General features: G+C 55.7%; 1 protein-coding gene across 1 annotated transcript in view; it reads right to left on the bottom strand.

The window, feature by feature from the left end:
- FIGNL2 (fidgetin like 2) overlaps nt 1-18,408 on the bottom strand; it is a 30,918-nt gene extending 12,510 nt beyond the window's left edge. The window contains exon 1 of the mRNA XM_030938352.1: nt 18,153-18,408. The gene's annotated coding sequence lies outside the window, so the exon portion shown is untranslated. The remainder of the gene's footprint in view (nt 1-18,152) is intronic.
- Between the last annotated feature and the right edge of the window lie 1,593 nt (nt 18,409-20,001).

Here is a 20,001-nt window from a genome sequence, read left to right as displayed (position 1 = left end):
ACCCATTTTTATTTTAAAAAATAAATTTTAAAATAAAAATATTGTATTACCCCTTTTTTTTGAGACACAGTCTCACGCTGTCGTGTGGGCTGGAGTGCAGTGGTGTAATCTCAGCTCACTGCAGCCTCCCCCTTCCAGTTTCAAGCGATTCTCCTGCCTCAGCCTCCTGAGTAGCTGGGATTACAGGCATGCACCACCATGCCCAGCTAACTTTTTGTATTTTTAGTAGAGATGGGGTTTCACCATGTTGGCCAGGCTGGTCTCAAACTCCTGACCTCGTGATTCGCCCGCCTTGGCCTCCCAAAGTGCTGGGATTACAAGTGTGAGCCACTGTGCCCGGACTACCCTCTTTTTTTTTTTTTTTGAGACAGAGTCTCACTGTGTTGCCCATGCTGGAGTGCAGTGGCACGATCACAGCTAACCACAGCCTCAACTTCCCAGGCTCAAGCGATCCTCCCACCTCAGCCTCCTTAGTAGTTGGGACCACAGGTGCCAGGTACATGCCACCGAGCCTGGCTAATGTTTGTGTTTGTTTGTTTGTTTGTTTGCTTGCTTTTGTAGAGACAGAGTTTCACCATGTTGTTCAGATTGGCCTCAAACTCCGGGGATCAGGCAGCCTACCCCCCTCAGCCTCCCAAAGTGCTGGGATTACAGGCGTGAGCACCAACCCCAGCCTGTATTACCCTTAAAACAGACAACTGTTGATTTTCTGTGCAAATGAAGAATTACAGGAATAAATATAGTTGACAGATTTTTTTTTTTTTTAAATAAGGTGATATAGTTAAAAAAGAAAAAAGAGGAAAAGAAAGTATGCAGGAGGTTCAGAGACAGCTGAGGTACTTTTCGCTGGGGAGTCAGCAATTCATTTTGCAGCAGTCATGGAGAGCACCGGGACATGGAGGAGACAGCGGGTCCCAGCTAAGAGGCTCCAGGAGAAAGCAAAGAAAGTGCAGAGCTGAGCAGGGAGGGAGCGCTGGCACCCACTCCCCACAGCACCTCAGTTAAGCAGGTATTATTTGCAGATAAAACAGTGCCAGAAAGATGTGGCTGGCCCCAGGTCACACAATCCTCTGGAGGCCAAACTGGGACCTGAAAGCAGATCTCCTCCCACTTCCACAGGCTGTGGAAAGGCAAGGATACAAGGTAGGGAGCACGCCCCTGAGCAGGGCATGAGAGCCGAACACTCTCCTTCCCTGTCCCTAAGCTCACTCCTTGGTGGGAGAGGGGATAGAACAGAGGATGAACAGAGGATGGGTGAGCTATCTGAAGTCTCCTCCCTCTTGTGCACTGATCCCACCCTCTTTCAACAAAGACACTGTTCCCTCCATTCCCCCTTCTCCTGCCCGATCCATTTCCATCTCTGCTGGGTCATTCTCATCAGCTCGCAAATATGCTGTTATAGTTCCCGTTTTAGGGAAAAAAGTCCAAAATATATATACATTTTTGAGACAAGGTCTTGCTCTGTTGCCCAGGCTACAGTGCAGTAGTGTCCCCATAGCTCACTGCAGCCTCCACCTCCCAGGCTCAAGCATTCCTCCCACCCCAGTCTCTTGAGCAGCTGGGACTACAGGCACATGCCACCACACCTAGCTAATTTTTTATTTTATTTTATTTTATTTTATTTTATTTTATTTATTTTGAGACAGAGTTTTGCTCTGATGCCCAGACTGGAATGCAGTGTCACGATCTTGGCTCACCGCAACTTCTGCCTCCTGGATTTAAGCAATTCTCCTGCCTCAGCCTCCTGAGTAGCTGGGATTACAGGTGCCCACAACCACGCCCAGCTAATTTTGGCATTTTTAGTAGAGACAGGGTTTCTCCATGTTAGCCAGGCTGGTCTTGAACTCCTGACCTCAGGTGATCCACCTGCCTTAGCCTCCCAGAGGGCTGTGATTACAGGCATGTGCCACTGTGCCTGGCCCCAAAATAATTTCTGAATCCCCCTTCAGCTACATTCTCTCTCTGCTTGCTTTTACCTTTTCTATGCTACTATTTCCGATTCCTGTCCTTCCATTCCCTCTTGAACCCCTTCCAAGCAGGCATTTATCCCCAACACTCCACTACCTTAGCCTCATAACCACACAGCTGAATCTGATGCTCTGCCCTCCTCTTGCAAAACCAGGGCCCTGTGCTCTCCTGGCTCCTGCTGCCCTCCCCTCCAAAGCCTATTTGCTACCCTCTCACCACCCACTCCCTTCTAAACACTGCGGACCTAGGGCTCAGTCCTGCGACCTTCTCTTCCCTCTCCATGGTAATTCCTTGCATGATCCCATCCCATCTCCTGGCTTTCACCATCACTTGTGTATTGATGTTTCCTAAACATAGTTCTCCAGCTGAGATTTCTCCCCTGCATTCTGTACTTTATTCAACCTTCTTCCTGACACCTCCACTGGAATATTTAATTGGCATAATTAACATGTCCAAAAATGAAACTCCTGGCTCCCACATCCACAACCTAGCCCTCCTTCAGTCTTCCCCATTGCAGGAGATGGCAGCTGCATCCTTTCTAGTTGCTCAGGCCAGAAACTTTGCGATATCCTTAACTTCCCTTTCACTCTTCAAAACAGCAAATCAGATTCTTCAATCACTTCTCACCACCTCCAGGGATGCTGTCACCTGGACCACAGCAGCAGCCTATCTCTCTTTTTTTTGTTTTGTTTTTTGAGACAGGGTCTCACTTTGCTGCCCAGACTGGAGTGCAGTGGTATGATCATAGCTCACTGTAGCCTCGACCTCCGGGGCTCAAGAGTCTTCCTACCTCAGCCTCCCAAGTAGTTGGGACCATAGGTGTGGTGAGCCACCACACCTGGCTAATTTTTTAAATTTTTTTTGTAGAGATGGGGGTCTCACTGTGCTGCCCAGGCTGGTCTTGAGCTCCTGGGCTCAAGCAGTCCTCCCTCCTTGGCCTCCAAAGGGCTGGGATTCCATGCGTGAGCCACCATGCCCAGCCTCACTTCCATCTCACCCCTCCCTTTCTACATTGTCCTCTCTTTTCTTAAAACAGTTGCCAGTGTAACTCTTGAAAGCATATTCCATAAGTCGTTCTTCCACCAAAAACTTCCGGTGATTCCCATCTCACTCAGAATAAAAGCCAAAGTCCTCTCATTGGTATACAGGGTCCTCATGGTCAGCTTCCATTACCTCTCGGCCTCACCTGCTACCACTGCCCTTCCTCCCTCCCTTCCACACCCTGGCCTCCTTGCTGCTCCTCCCACCAAGCTGCCTCCCACCTCAGCACCCCTGCCTCTGCCCTGCCTGGAACACACCTTCCCTGGGCTCACACCCTTCCTAGCGTCAGGTCTCTGCTCAGCTGTTGCCTTGGCTGTCCCCTTCAACCTGATGTTCCCTGCAACACTCATCCATCAGATTATGGAACAACAGGTTGAAGGGGCCAATCCTATTTGTTGCTTTATTGTTTGTGTACCCACTAGAAAGTTCATGAGAGCAGGGACTTTGTTTTGTTCACTGTTATATCCCAAGCACCTAGGACAGTGGCTGGCACAGAGTAAGTTCTCAATAGACTACAGGATGGATGGACAGACAGATGGACAGATGGATGGATGGATGAATGAATGGACAGACGGGTGGATGGATGGATGGATGGATGGATGGATGGATGGATGGATGGACGGACGAATGGACAGACAGACGGATGGATGGATGGATGGATGGATGAGCCCAGACACTTGAAATGGCCTCTGTGTCCAAATAAAGAAAGCAATCGGGGTGACTAAATTTGAGTCCACATGTGATGGTGAGGGTGGCAAGGGGTGAAGCCAGGGAATCACCTCAGGAATGGATAGGGGAGGGGAGTCCAGAAGGGGAGTTTGTATCTGTGAACACCGGAGGAAAGTGTCCAGTCCCCAAAGGCACCCATCTCAACCCCACAGAAACTCCACATGGCGTCCTTCTCTTTAAATCTCTCTCCTTCTGTTACCCCCACCCCATTGAGCCTCTGTGGGAGAGGACAAAAGGGGTACTGGAATTCCCATCAAAGGCCTCTGGACACATGGTAAAGAGATCAGGGCCCTCGGGATCCTGCTTCCTGGAGGTGTGGATGCTGCCCGGCCAGTCTGGCTCCTCTCTGGGGTGGGAGGTGTGGTGAGGGGTATGCTCTGGCCCTGGTCTCCTCGTATGTCAAATGCCAAACAGCAGGAGGTCGGCCTGGGAGAAGCTGGACAAGTGGCCCCCATCTGGGTTCTGTGTGCGCGTGCACACACTGGCAGGAGGGGACAGCACAGAAATCCCCGCCTGTGTCCACGGTCAGGGCCACAGCCAAGCTGTGACCATCTGTTGTTGTTCTGAGAGGCCAGGCCAGGGGCCCAGCACCCCTGAGGAATAAACTTTCCCTTTCACCCAGCCTTCTAGTGTTTGCAAAGAACTTTCATAGTTATCCACCGTTTTTGTCCTCACAACGTCCCTGCCAGATGGACATTATTCTTCCCATTTTATAGAAGAGGAAATGGAGACTCAAGTGTGGAAAGAGATTCTCCCAAGGTCATACAAGTTGTAAGAGGGGAAGTGGGACTCGGCCCATGTGTCAGCACCTGCCTACCCCAGCCTAGAGGTGGTGAGGCTCTCCAAGGTGCCTCAAAGCACCGGGCTTCATTTCAAGCTCAAAATAAGCAGATTTCCAGGGCCAGGCTCTCAGGCACAGCCTCCTACCCATCCCATGGCTCAGCTCCTGCCCAACCCTCCCCCACCACTCCCTCTTCCAGGAAGCCTTCTTGGACTGACATCCCCAAGGAAGTTCCTTAGATGCCTCAAAGTCCAGAGCTCCCTGCAGCCACTTCTTTCCCACTGTGGCTGCCACGCTGTCCCTGAATGTTTATCTCCTCTGTGGTCCAGGACCTCTTGAGGGCAGCCCAGTCACCCAAAGGAACGGATGATTCTCTTAACTGCTGATGGCCCACACTGCATTTCCCTTCGAGGCAGCCCAGCAACCTGGGGAAGGAACACAGTGTGGTGAGAAGAGTCCTGCCCAAGGCCACCAGCCAAAAAGGGGCAGAATTGGCACTTGCACCCAAGGACTTTGCTTCAGCCCTGAACACAGCCTCTAATCCTGTACTGTCCAATGACAGCCACTAGCCCCATGTAACTATTTAAATTTGCAGTCATTAAAATTTAATAAAATAAAAATTTTACTTCCTCAGTGGTACTAGCCACATTCCATATGTTCAACAGCCACATGAGGAAGTGGCCACCATAGTAGACATCACAGACCCAGAACCTTTCCATCACCACAGAAAGTTCTGTCAGATGGAGCTGCTCTATCTTGAACTTCCATGGAGTCTCGCTTCTTAAGGTCTTCAGGTAGACTTCCTTCGGATTTAGACTTCTTTTTTGTTTGTTTGTTTTCTTTTTTTGAGACAGAGTTGCATTCTTGTGACCCAGGCTGGAGTGCAGAGGCGTGATCTCCGTTCACTGCAACCTCCACCTCCTGGGTTCAAGTGATTGATTCTCCTGCCTCAGCCTCCCGAGTAGCTGGGATTACAGGGGTACTCCACCATACCTGGCTAATTTTTGTATTTTTAGTAGATTTTAGCTAAATTTTGTATTTCCAGGCTGGGTGAAAGGGAAAGTTTATTCCTCAAGGGTGCTGGGCCCCTGGCCTGGCCTCTCAGAGCAACAATTTTTGTATTTTGTATTTTTAGTAGGGTTTCACTATGTTAGCCATGCTGGTCTCAAACTCCTGACCTGGCGATCCACCTGCCTCGGCCTCCCAAAGTGCTGGGATTACAGGAGTGAGCCCTGCAGACTTCTTTCCCTAGGATTCCCAGGCAGTTTTACAGCTACCCTGGGCTTTCCCTAGAACCAGGGGAGGGAGGATGGGCTAGCTGAGTCAACTCCCTCCGCCCCAGCCCCGCCTGTCTGCCCTGCCTCAGGAGAGGAGGGACAGGCTGAAGAGGAGGAGAGGAAGGTAGGACAGGGCACTTTGTCATCTGGCCTTTGGGCCTCGCTGCCCTCCCCCATCAGTTGCTCAACACCCCTCCCCCACCCTGCCCACCATCCTCATCCTCATCCAATCCCAAGGACAGATGGGGGCCAGCAGAGAGGGAGAAACATGACCACAGTGAAAGCACTCTCAAGTGGTAACGCAGTCCTGGGGTCACAGCTGTGTCCCCCGAGGCCTGGTCAGTCTCTCATGTCCAGCCTTGATGTCTGGCCAGACCTGGGCTAAAGTGAGTCTCACTTGGTAGGGGGCGGATACTTCGGAATCCTAAGGAGAGATGGAGGAATCTGTTGGTGCAGATTATTCCAGCAGACACACCACAGTTAGAAATGCAGTCATTCTTGTGGTCGCTCATCCATCCATCCAACACACATTGATTAAGCCCCCACCATGTCATGATGTAATAGGAGGACGTAGAGGTGGGCAGTGGACTCCCTAACCGGATTGACCAGGTAGGGACATGACTGGTGGGCTTAATCCTCGTCCCAGGATAGATGAAGGTCCTTTGTTTCTGCCCAGTGGTCCGAGCAGGGTGGACACCTCCAGCCCCCTCCCCGCACACAGGCACACAGGCCGGCGGATGGGTGTGCAGACACACACACTCCCAGCTGCTGCCAGAAACCCCCCTCCTGTGGTCTCTCTGGCCAATCACAGCGCTGAGGAGTAAGTCCCACTGTCCGGTGGCCCCCAGGGAGTGTATTAGCACATTTGAACCGCTCAACCTGCAACTGACAAAGCCTGGGGCCTTGGGAGAGGACACAGCAGGAGGGGTGGGGGCCTGTGGGGAGCTCTCCTCCCTTCTGCCTCTCATGGGGAAGCTCAGGACTAGACGAAGCATTCTGGGGCACAGAGGAATTTGGGGGCCCCAGCTCCAGCCGTGAATAAGCGATCCATAAAATCCCAATTTACACACTCACTGATCAAACAGCCCATCTACTACCCCAGGAGGTTGGGGGTGGCTCCTGGGCCTCCCCTGCTCTCAAAGAAGGTCCAGGGGAGCTGGGAACTGGACACAGGACACAGGCTCCCAATGTTTTCCCTGCAGACTCAGTCCCATTCCCAATCCCCCTGAGGGGCATCCATGCCAAGGGCGTGGGGCCTGCCGGTACCCCCAGTGACCTGGCTGCCTTGGGATGGGCTGGGGGGCTGCCTCAGTCAGGCAGCCATCTTTGTCCACCCTCTATGAATAACAGCTCCTTTTTTCTCTTGTGTTGCCCTGGGGCCACCAGGCCTGACTCCAACCTCATCAGAGCTGCTAATCACTTTTCCAGCTCTCCTCTCCTCCCCACCCCCTTCTTCCCAATAGCTCCTCCACGTTTTCTCTGGACCCTCCGCCAGTAGCTGCCCTGGGATGCTCAGAGCGCCTTCCTTCCACAGTCTCATCTCACCCCAAAGCTAGGCAATATCCAGGAACACAAGGGGCTCCAGGCTGGTACTGTGTTCCCAGCCCATCTTCTGGGAGACAGCAGGTAGAGAGAAATAGCCTTGTTATTAACCTAGTCCCTGCCACCAAAGAAAACACAACGTGTCTCCCTCTTGCCTAGGTGTTGTTTCCTCCCCTTGGTTAGGCTGCCTGCAATTTCACCAAGAGAACACCATTTTGGTTAACAAGGATTCTCTTTTAAACCAAATGGAACCTCTGGGAGGCTCCAGGCTGTCAGCCAGTCACACCTCCAGGAGGATTAGCAAGGCTGATTCTCCTTCTCCCTCCCGCCTGCTCTAGGTGAGCTGCATGGGCCATTAGAAGTGTTCATGGAGGCCGGGGAAAGCGAGTCTTTGGGGCTGGGAACTGCCCACCACACCGCACCCCACTTCTCACTACACGTGAGCTATGTTGGAACAGGTCAGAGACGATGTCAGCTCCCGGGCCCTGGGGGAAGAAAGGAGTAAGGGCTGCCCTGTCTCTGTGCTTCCCAGAGGCCACTGCGCACTGGGCTGGGGGCTGGATTTCAATTGTCTCATTCAGTCCCCTCAGCAGACTGGTGGGAGGATTGTGGTGTGAGCCTGTACTATGGTGAGACACACCCCTTCCCTTCTCCCCTTTCTCCACTTCACTGGCTGCTCCAGGTACCCTACCCCAATAGAGTCTGGACCCATTAGTAACCTGGTTAAGGCAGATGTCTGAAGGGCAACCTGAAAGACTGACCCACGGCTTGCAGGGGTCTCTGAGCCCACTCCAGCAAGCCCTTCCTCCCTCCCATGACTCAGGCATTGCAGGGAGTGAGCACTGGCCTCAGTGTCAGCCTCTGAGATGTGGGACAATGTCTTGATCTGTTTCCTCCATCGTGAAATGGGAGATGGAGAGGCAGCATCCCCCTCACAGGCTGGCCTGAGGGCAGTGAAGGAGAGGTGGAACTTTCCTGACTCGCTGGAGGGGCCACCTGTGCAGGACCCGGGGCAGGCTCCAACTCGCTCCTAGAGACTGGCTAGGTGCAGTGGCCTGGGAAAGAGGTAGGGGCTGCTCTCCAGGCCCAGAAGGACCCCACTGATTTGACAGAGGACTCCAAAGAGAGAACACAGTCCTGGAGCTGCCTGCGGGGCCCCGGAAGAGCGCTGCCTTGCAGGAGTGAGTTCCCTGTCCTGCCCTGACCGGCTGACCATCGCTGAAAATGTAGTCCCAAGCCACAGCTTCCCAGGATGTCCTCGCCTGACCCCTGGCTGCTCTGACCTGTGTCCTGGGACATCTGTCACCAGCCTCTCCTCTGCTAATAGAGGGAGGAGCACCAGGACCCTCCCATGACCCTCCCAGCCCACCCTCTGCCACTTAGAAACTGCCAGGCAAGTCTCATGCTCCTGCTTCAGGTCCCTCTTGACAGCCCACTGTGCCCAGACATAACTTCATCTTGAGCCACATTCTTCACTGTCCCCGGAAATCTTAAGAGGAGATATAGGAATCTAGGTGAGAATCTTAGGACCCTCTGGGAGGGTCCACAGAGACCTCAGACTCAACATGCCCAGGGAAAATATCTCCACTTCCTCTCTCCAGATTCCATCTCTTCAGCTAGGCTGGAAACCTAGGATCCCCCGTGTCTGTCTCTCCAGCCTCCACTCATCTAGCGGGTCATGAAGTCAGGTTAACACTCTCTCTCTAAAACAACCCACAGCTCTCATGTTCCCCACAACAGCTGGCCCCACCTCTGAACTCCGTCTCTGTTCTCTGCTCTCCTAATCCTTCTTCTGTATAGATCCTAGGATGGTCTTTATGTCTAAAACAGAATCAGCTTCCTACCAAGCACAGAGACGAGATGCTAAACCCTTCAGCCTGGCACCAGAGGTGGATGCGTCTGTCCTTCCTTCCAGCTTCAGGCCCCTTCCAACTCCTCCAGTCACATCAGCCCATTCTTTCTGAGGCTGTTCCTGTCTCCCTCTTTGGTGCCCCAAGGCATGTCCTGGGCATTTCTGCCCTTGCACTCCAATGCCCAATTTAGAGGTGACATCACTTGTTAACTGGGTTCCCATTCCCTCCGCTGCTCAGTCAGCCGTCTGTGAGCCCTGGTGCAAGTAGCTCTCTAACCCTTTCTGCAGCTCTCTCTCTATCTACCCTGACCTGCCCCTTCCCAAAGTCCCCTCCCTCAGAAAACATTCCCTGACACACAGTGGTAGAAAGAGCAGGGCCACTGGGAACGAGGATGACCTGGACTTTTTAATGATAGTCATGACTTTTTGTCAGCAATTATTTTTTAAAAAGATGACTTGCTTTTTCATTGAGGAACAGGGATTTGCAGTAGTCTCTGCGCTTTGTCCTGTCTGGAGTCAGTTCCCCTCCCGGAGGCTCTGTTTCTTGCACACAATGCAGCCTTGCACCTATGCACTCAGTGCACTGAGGAGAGGGCACAGGTGCTCAGTGGAGGCCACTGTGGGCTGTCGTCTGTCCACTTGGGGCGCCCCTGTGATCTGGGGCTGGCAAGGTCATTCCAGTGCCTGTCTCCTCTTGGGTCTGCATCTGGGGCTCCTCTTTGCTTGGGACTTGGCCCTGCATGGGTGTGAGATGGAAGATGAGGCCAGAGCTCTTCACCACTTTCAGACTTAGGCCCCTTTCGCAGTCTGCAAAACTTGTGACCTGTTCTTGAAAATACTTTCTCAACGAATAAAAGAAAAATACATGGGACTACAAAGGGAATTAATAACATTGGCTGGGCATGGTGGTTCACACCTGTAATCCCAGCACCTTGGGAGGCTGAGGCGGGCGGATCATCTGAGGTCGGCAGTTCAAGACCAGCCTGATCAACATGGCGAAACCCTATCTCTACTAAAAATACAAAATTAGTCGGGTGTGGTGGTGCTTGCCTGTAATCCCAGCTACTTGGGAGGCTGAGGCAGGAGAATTGCTTGAACCCAGGAGGAAGAGGTTGCGGTGAGCCGAGATCACACCATTGAACTCCAGCCTGGGCAACAGAGCAAAACTCCATCTCAAACAAAAACATTGGAATACAGTTATCTGCAGAACTCCTCAGGGTCATGGACCACAGGGCTCAGCCCAAGAGCCTAGAGTCTCCTGGAGTCCCCTCCCCATAGCCAGTTTTAGGATCCAAGGTCTGTTTGGGTGGCATGTGGCCTCCAAAAGGCTTAAGCCTTAAGTCTGGGTGATCCTGTGTGCCCTGGCCCCAAATATGGCCCCTTTCCGTGCATGGGGGTGGGAGGGAGACATGCCCCCACAGGGCCAGGCCTGACCAAAGGCGAGGAAACAGGCCCAGGCAGCCCACCCAGAAGTCCCCAGCAGCTGCCTCGGCCCCTCCTGCCCTCTTCCCAGCCCTGGGGGGGCTGAACCGAGTAACTCCAGCTATGCAGCCCGGCCGGTCCACCTGGGTGTAAGTGGGCAGGGCTGTCCTCAAGGGGGTGGCCCCCCACACTGCAGGGCCACAGGGACACAGAGGGAAAAACATACTGGGGGGAGGGTGCTAGAAAAAGACTGAGCGACCACAGCAGCTCCTGTCTGTCTGCTCCCGTATGGGATTCTCAACACAAGCCAAGTCCAGCCCTGAGTGCTTCACACACATCAGTTCATTTAATCTGAGCGAGGACATTATTCCCATGTTGCAGATGAGGAAACTGAGGCTCGGTTAACTTGTCTAAGTCACCAAGCTGGGACAGATGCCACCCCCAGCAGTCTTGCTCCAGATACTTCTCTGCCTGCAACAGCAGGTGGTGGTGTTCCCACCGAACAGCTGAGAAAACCGAGGGAGCAGTTCATTGCCACCCTCTTCCGCAATCTCCCCTCCCCACCCAGCCCTCCTCTCTTGAACCCCCTCCCACACTTAGCCACCAACCCCAGAGCTTAGCGTATCTCAAACTTGTTCTCATGGGACTAAATAAATCCTTGCCCAGGTCTGAGAGGTGCTGGCCTCAAGGCTAGGACCTGGGACTCTGGTTAGGGTCTCAGCCAGACTCTGCAGAGAGTGATCAGAAAGGGCGGCAAGACTGAGACTGTGCTCAGAGGAGTGGGGAGGAGAACGGCTCCCGAGGCCCAGATTTCTGCAGGACTGTGGTGGACCCTGCAGCTCTGCACGGCCCCTCCTCCCCTTTTCCTCAAAAGAAGCATATCTTCCATGAAAGATTTTTGGCTTCACAGGACTTGGCCCCATCTGAGAACACATGAGCCATCTCTAGAAGTGCTGAGTCCCCATCAGTGGAGGCACTTAGCACCAGAGAATGCCTTTCCTGGGAGGGGCATTCCCAGGCAGGTGGAAGGGCTCTCCCCTCCTTTCCACAGTTCTTCTCTGATAGCTAACGATCACTACAAACTCAACAAGTCCCAGAATGGACTCCTGACCTCCTCCTACCTGAACCTCCCAGCTGCCTTCCCCATTTTAGGCAGCTCCTTTTTTCTCAACAAGTGGCTCAGGCCCCAAAACTCAGGCCTGAAGAGGGCCACAGTGTGGAAGACAATGGTACAAGAATGGCCAGCCCATGCTGGACACAGTGTGCCTGGAAAGGAAGCCCCTTCCTAGAGGAGCGAGGACCCGGCCACTGATGAAATGCGGTCTCTCCAGAGAGCAGGGAGGAAGGCGCAGCTTCTCCTGGTGTCCAGAGAGTTCCCAGGGAGTCCCTCTGCTCCAGCAGAAGCCAACAGACAGGCTGGGTGTGGAGGGAGCCGCATGATATGAGGGCTGGGGAAGCGGGATCCTTTTTCAGGTATAACCTAAATCCTACTAGTTTTCTTTCCCCACTGGCCTGGAAAGAACAAACACCTCCAGATTCTTAAGCATCCAAGGGTCAAATAGGGCAATCGGCTGCAGGTGGACCCTCCCCAAGCAGTGGCCCTTGTCTCACTTTGCTTCTAATGCCCACCGACACAGCCTCCTGCAGGAAAAGGCAATCTGCTCAGGCCTCCTCTGAGGCAAGCCCCTACTGTCAGATGCTGGTCCTCCCTGTTACAGCCTCTGAAACCTGTCCTGTACCCTTCTCATAGCCTAGAGCCTGCCATTCCCCAGCTCACATGCCCTCTGTGGCTTCCTTCTGCTTAGAGAATGCAGGGACAGTGGTCCTAAAAGTGTAGCTTGTCCCTTTGGCTCTTTGCTGGTCCCCAACATCTTGTGAGCTCCTTGAAGGTGGCACCACATCAGAAAATAATGGTTGCTGGATGAATAGCTACCTGGATAAAATATTCAAGGCCTCACAGCCATGACACATGCTAGGCGCTTATGGCAAAGCAACACCAAAGCTGGGGCCACTCTTGGGCTCTCCCTGGCCATGTGGGAGGCTGCAGGTGGTTAAGGAAGCCAAAGCATAAAAGCCCCAGCTCAGAGCCTGGTCCATAGGTGTCCACTGCATGTGTGGGGAGGCTCACGAAGGCCGATCCTGGCTGGGCAACCACGGGAGCAGCTGAGGGTCACCCAGAGCCTTGCACAGTACTGGACACAATGCACAGGTGCTCAACACAGGTTTGTTAATAGTAAATGAAATCTCGTGGCTCACGTCTGTAATCCCAACATTTTAGAAGGCCAAGGTGGGCAGATCACTTGAGGTTAGGAGTTTGAGACCAGCCTGGCCAACATGGCAAAACCCCATCTCTACTGAAAATACAAAAAAATTAGCTGGGCATGGTGGCATGCACCTGTAGTCTCAGCTACTCAGGAGGCGAAGGCAGGAGAATTGCTTGAACCCAGGAGGTGGAGGTTGCAGTGAGTGAAGATCGTGCCACTGCACTGCAGCCTGGGTGACAGAAGAGACTCAGTCTCAAAAAGAAAAAGAAAAAAAAAAGAGTCAATGCAGCCTCTTTGTCACATCTTCACATCCATCCCTGATTAATCACAACACTGGGCTGGGGACCATGTGGACCATGTGACTTGAGTCTGCCCTGGCAGTGAGAGGGGACAGAGGGAGGTATGCTGCTACCTTCCAGATTCCTGTAGGCAACCATGCTGCCTCTCCTCCCGTCCACCTCCCCACCCGCTCTCTGCGCTGACTCCATGTTGGAGGGGACTTCAAAGATGGTCTGGCAGCCTGGTTGCAATGTCTCACACCTGTAATCTCAGTACTTTGGGAGACCAAGATGGGAGGATCGCTTGAAGTCAGGAGTTCAAGATCAGCCTGGGCAACATAGTGAGACCACCATCTCTACAATTTTTTTTTAAGATGGCCTGGGCAAGCACTGTTGTGGGCCAGAACTTTCACACACACATGTCCTTTCCCCATCCTCACTCCTACACCAGAAGGTCATTCTCTGGAGTCCCTGGGCCCTGAGCCACTAAGCAGGTCACCAAGGTAGGCTTCAGAATCAAAGGGGCAGACTATTTGAAACCAGGGCCACATCACCATTATACAAGGTTCTTATCCTCATTTTAGAAATGATGAAATTGAAACCCAAACAGAAGAAGTCACTTGTCCGGAGTTACATCTGATTAGCAAAAGGGGGTTGCTGAAGCCCAAGGCTTGGTCTCTAGGGCAGGGGTCATGACTGGTCATCATAAAACGGGGTTGGGGCTACGGAGGCAGGCCATGGCCACTGCCCAGCTCTCCCACTCACTGAGAACCCCCACTCTACCTCCGGCCCTGAAGATGAATATTCCAAAGGCTGACACTGTCCATACCTCGGTGGAAAAGGAAAAGACAGAAGGCACTCAGGGGGTTTGCACTGCAGTCTCCTTTCCTTGGCTGAGCAAACTGGGGAAATGCCGGCCTCAACAGTAACCACAGCCCGGAGCACCTGCACCTAGAGTTATTCAAGACTAGGACTCAGGTCTCCCAGCTCCTGACTCCTTTCATCCTCACAATATCCTGCTTAGGAGGTGGACACCATTCTTCACTCTATTTTCTCACTTCACAGATGAGATACAGAGTGTTTAACAAGTGTGTGGAAGCGTTAACTATGATTCATCAAGATGCTTATGAAACTGTTCAGAGAAGAGCAATTGCCACTTGTTCCTGGAGACAAATGGACCCTAAAAAAAAAAGTGCCTGGATAGCCTCTCTCCAAGCCACATAGTCAGAGATGAGATGACCAGCCCAGACCCTGACCCAGCCAGTGTGAACTCTTCCCACTTAAAGCCTGGCCTAGCACCTTGGTCTCATACCCTTGGTACCTTGGTTCTGGCTGTCCCGCTGCCAGTAATAAGACTGTGGAGTGAGCAGTGGATGGGGAGGTCAGGAAACCCAGGCCACAGGCATGACTCTGCCCTCAGCACATCAGAGAGGGCTGGACTGGGGTAAGAGTTTCTTGACATAAGGTCCCCATGGGCTTCAGGGGATCCAAGAACCCTCTAAAGCAGAATGCAAAGTCTGGTGTCGATTAATGGAAGTGCATTTTTCTGGGGATGGCTTTCATCAGTGCCTCCAAGGGCTCTGTAAATCAAAAAAAGTTATGGACCCCCAGAATGGTTAATCTTGGAGGCCCTTCCATGCCCTAGTATTCCTGGGTTACATATAGGCTTAAACGTGAAGTACACTCCCCATCCTTCAAGGCCAATTCAGTGGCTGCTCTGGGAAGCTCTAACACATTTCTTGCTGCTTTGTCTGAAGGGAAAGGCTGGAAGCCCAATGCCACAGAGCCTGGCAGGGTCCCTCTGCCCTGATCTCCCTCACCAGACAGCCAGCTCCCAAAAGGGGGTAGGACCAGCCCAAGGCTAAGATGGCAGATGCCAGCACCCCACGCTTGGCCTTTTGTGGCTCAGCCCCCCCACACACACACAGTCTCTGTCCCCTGGAGAGCAGGGGGTCTTAGGGCTGCAGAGCACAGGGGCCCCAGGGCCTGGAGTCCACATCTCCCTGCTGCAGCCCTGGAGCTTCGCGGAGCCACACTCCTTCCAGGAACCTGGTTTTCATTAAATCAGGTAAAGGAGTCGTTAACTGCCAAGTCCAGAAGAGGCAAAGTTCTGCTAGAAGGCACAGGGAAGGTGAGGGAGACCAGCCTGTCCCTTGCCCTCCCTGGCTGACCAACGGCGGGGGGAGGGGGAAGCAGGGCTCCTAAGGGTCCAGCAATGGCAGCAGTTGGAGCTGGTGGGGAGAGTCGGGGGAGTCCTGGCCCAGATAATAAGCAATTGTTAATGTGATCCATATGGATTCTGACTGGCCTCTCTGTTTAACAGGATGATAATGGCAGGGAAAGAATGCTGGTCTGTGGGGAAGGGAAGGGGCAAAGTCCTCCCCGGACTTGGGGGGATGGGGTAGGGTCATGGGGAGGAGGAGGAGGTGAAGAAGGGAAAGGGAGAGGAGGAGCCCCACCCAGGGGTCTCCACCACCCAAGAGCACAGAGCTTTTCACCTGAAAGTGGCCAGATTCCATGCTATGCAGACTGCCTGGCTAAAGGCCCTTACAAAACCCCTTTTATTCAGCCAACCAATATTTATGGAGCACCCACAAGGTGTCAAGCCCTGCAGCAAGCCCAGTGGGGGCAGGGCCAGGGAGTACATGCTCCACTGCAGTCAAAGCCCAGAGTGGATCCCGCCACAAAGGCGGAAGGGAGCACAGGTGCAGGCCACGGAGGGAGGAGCAAGTGACAGAAGCTCCGGGCTGGGGAGGTGATGCGGAGGAGTCACACATCCGAGTTGGGCCCTGAAGAATAAGGAGGTTGTGGAAAGACAGGGACAATGGGGAAGGCATTTGGCTGGAGGAACAGCGGGAGCAAAGGCAGAGAGGCGTGAAATTGCGTGGAGAGAGCCCTAGATCTCAGCAGTAAAGCTGCGTCCCTGGCAGGGCAGGGAGGGGAGTCATGATCCATAAAAAGCTGTGGCCATGGGTGAGCAGAAGAAAGTCAGGAAAGGGCTCTCCGACGCCACACTCAGTCTGGGTGGCTCTCCCCAGCTTTCCCCCAGGCTGGCACTGGAATTGACAGTCACGGGATCCTCACCCAGCCCTCAGCCACACCACGGCCAGAGAATCGGGCAGGGCCTCCGAAGCCAAACTCATTTCTGTGTCTCTCGGCTCCTTCTTTTTCTTCTTCTGGGGTGGGGGGGGGACAAGAGGAACCCCCCCAGGAGTGCGGGTCATCTAGGCCTCCCCAGAAGCAACTCCTCTGCCCCACACAGCCTAATTCCCTTTGGCCCAAAAGGGCTTCTCCCAGAAGATACTACAGCGAGGACACGAGGGTCGCTCCCGTCTGCCTTGGACGCCAATGGAATCAAGTGGAAAGAAATGAAATGGTGTTAAACATGGGAAAGGGGATTTACGAGGCCTGTCACCCGTCCAGCACAGCCACCCCAGCAAGCCCCGCCCCTTTCCTCGCCCACCCCAGGAAGTCCCGCCCCGCCCCCTGCCCGCAGCTCGCTCGGCCGCCCCGAAACCGCGTCCCACAGCTGGGTGGCGGCGGCACCACAGCACCGGGCTGCCCGGCGCACCCATCCTTGGGGGCTAAGTCACAGCGGGGAATGGCGTCGGCTCCGTACTGAGAGGCTCGGGGAGGCTTTAGAAGGATGCTACGGGATTTCGGGGTAGGCTCCGGGAGGGTCTGGGACTCTCTCTGCAGGGTCAGAGGGCTTCGCACCGTGCCAACTGCGGGCCCAGCCCACTCCAGAGACGGGGCGGCTCCACAGGGGAGGCCCCACGGCCCAGGAACCGGGAAGCCCCTCTGCGCCGTAAGCCCAGAACTGGGCTGGAACCGGGTCCCCACTCCTCGCTGTCCGGCCGAGAGCAGGAGACCGCTCCGCCGCCACAGCCCGAGCGGACGACAACACAAACATTCTTCCGTCCTCTATTCTCCTCCAAATTAGGTATCCATGGAGACAGGGCCGGCAGCCTGACAGCCCTACGGCCTAATCCTGATTTAGTGACCGTCCCTTTAACAGCCCACCCACCCGCCCACCCACCCCTGCGTTCCGGGCTGCAGCTGGGCGCAGGGTCCAGGCCGCGCGCTCTCTGCCCCGCGCAGACCCCTTCCCAGACCTCCTCCTCCGGCGGGGGCAGGGGGACCAGAGGTGCTGGAGAAGGGGACCAACATTTGTTGATCACCTACAGTGCACCTACGTGCTCAACAATCTGCGAAGGACCCTTTGCGGAGGGGGGTCGCTAGCATGCGAATCTCTGTGTAGACCAGGAGAGGGCTCTTGCGGTGGGGAAGTTTGAGGGGCCCTCTCTGGAGAGCTGGGAGCTCCGGGGGTACCCCTTGTTTCCTGTAGCCCCAGGGTGAAGGTGAGTACCGCCTCCTACAACGCCCTGACTCTGAGATGGGGGCTCTGTTCTCCCAGGCCAGAGGAGAAGACATGAGGAGGGTGGGCGTTAGGGGCGCGGGGACCCTAAGTAGCCTCGGTCTCCTGTCACTGCCCGGTCACCATGCTGGGAAATCTCCGGGCCAGTAACCCAGCCCCCACCCCTCCCACACACACAGGGGCCGCTGGACAAAGACCTGACGGAGTGGGAGGGGCCTGCGGGCCGGCCCTCGGGCTCAGGACGCTGGATCCTTCTGGGACCCGAACCCGCAAACCCTGGCTCCCCACCCCCAGGCCAGCAGACGCCCCCAAGCCGGCTGCTCGCTTTCGCTGCAGCCTCCGCACTAGAGGGGGCTGTGAGACGGGTGCCCGTCGGCGGCCGGGCGCCGATCCCCTGCTCTGCCCGCCCCCTCCCCCCGGGAAGTGACCCTCGGCTCCCACGCACCCGCTAGGGTCTCTCGCCGGCCCTGCCCTCCGACCCCCGCCGAGTTGAACCCCGCGACCCGCAGCCCCCGCCCTCTCGGCCCTCTCCGGCCCCGCGCTGGCGGACAAAGCTCCGGACACCCCGACCAAACGGTCACCTCCCCCCGCCCCATCCCGGCCCGCCCGCGGCCCCGTACCTCGGCATCACGGCCGGGTCCTAGGTGAGTGTGCGCGGCCCGGGGGCGCGTCCGGCCCGGGGACCGGGGCGGGGGCGCGGGCCGGGGACGACAGGCCTGGGCTGGGGGGCAGTGGCGCTCACCATCCTGGAGCTGCTGCTGCTGCGGCTGCTGCGGCCGCCGCGGGCGGGAGCCGGACTGGGCAGTGGGGGTGGCCGGACAAGGGGCGGCCCCGGCTCCCCCCGCAGGCAAGACCCCCACCCCCACCCCGCCTCCCCTCGCCCGCCCCCAGCGCCCTCCCTCGTAGGCCCTCGCTCCCCTCCCCTTTCCCTGCTCCTCCCTCTCCTAGTGCCCCTCTCTTCCCCCAACTCCCGCCCCTTCTCTGGCCCCTCCACCCCCGGCTTCTTCCCCGCCCTCCCCCACCTCGCCCCCGCCCCGCCCCCACCTCCCCTGGGCTCGCCCAGCCCCTCCTCGCCACCCTCCCGGCTGGCCCCGCCCCCTCCCGCCCCTGGCTCTAAAATAAATTAGCCACAGAGGGGAAAAAAGAGCAAATGACCCTCGGTGTGGAGAGTGTCCTTCGCCACTCTCAGACCCGTCCGCCCCGCCTCTCCCGGCCGTCGGAGCGGGAAGTTGGGGTAGGGGTGGGGGTCGGGCCGGCGGGTAGGGGTGGGGGACGGCCCGGAGACGGGGCCGAGGCCGGGACTGAGCAGCCCAGCCCGTCGAGCGTGTCCGCTGGATGTGGGCGGCTTCCTGGGTCGAAGGGCAAAGGGGAAGGCAGCCTGCCTGGGCCCGCCCCGTCCGCGGGCCGCCCGAGACCCCCTTTCCCAGGACTGCCTTGGCCCGCTGGCCACAGCCTGGAGGACTCTTGCTCACTTCTACGCCCCCAGGTGAGCTGAGCACCCACTGCGCGCGGGACTCTGCTGCGCCTGCCCTCCCGGGCAGCAGAGGGCAGGACGCACCGCCAGGCAAGGCCCCGGCTCTGCGCTGATGCCACTCCGGGCGCGGGTGGGTGCGGGGCAGGAGGGCGAGCACTTGAGGGGGCAGCGGACTGTGGGGTGTGAAATCTAAACAGAGGGCTCCACTGGAGGGCTTCCCCAGAAGGCGGCAGTCACACTGGGCCAAGCAGGATGACTGGCAGGAAGCAAAGATGAGGGATGAGTCCCAGACCTCTAGTCAACTGAGAGGTATCCAAAGACATTCGTTCAACAGATACACACTGAGTGTTAACTTTGTGCCAAACATTGGACTGGGCACCAAGGATACCCAAGAGAGTCCAAGAGGCACGGCCCTGTCTTCCTGGAGCTCCCAGTGGAAGGGTAGACAGAATTCTGCCCGACACACACACACTCAAGGCTTCATCAGGGATAAAGGCCAGGAACCCTCTTTGCCCCAGGAGAAGGTGGGAGGGGTGCTGTGCTGATGATGGAGGGTCCAGAGAACCTTCCTGATGTTGAACTTCCAGACGTCCAAGGCTACCGTGTTTCCACCCAAGGGCAGTGCTTAAGGATCCTCTCTCCTGTGAGCTTTTTTTCCTTTTGAGTGGCTGCCTAGCCTGAGTGTCAGTAGGGCAAGATTGGTCCTCACCCCCTAGCCTGCAGAACTCCAAACACCACCCCCTCCCTTCTTCTTCTTCTAATGCGGATTCCCCTGCAGGCTCTGGGGTCTGACAGGTCTGGGGCACTCCTTTAGGTGCCACCCAGAGAAAGGGAAGGGGAGGGCCTCAGTAGCTCCCACTTCTTTCCCAGCCCACATATGGAAGCAACTAGCACCCACGCAGGTTCTGGAACTCGCCAAGGTCAGTGTCTTTTCCACCTCCACAATTCTCTCTTCCTTTCCACTCCACACCCCCAGGCCCTGCCCTGGCACAGGA

The sequence above is a fragment of the Rhinopithecus roxellana genome, chromosome 10, assembly GCF_007565055.1.
Source record: "Rhinopithecus roxellana isolate Shanxi Qingling chromosome 10, ASM756505v1, whole genome shotgun sequence".
Taxonomy (NCBI): Eukaryota; Metazoa; Chordata; class Mammalia; order Primates; family Cercopithecidae; genus Rhinopithecus; species Rhinopithecus roxellana.
Note: the sequence above shows the minus strand (reverse complement) of the source record. Positions and strands in the feature narration are given on the sequence as shown.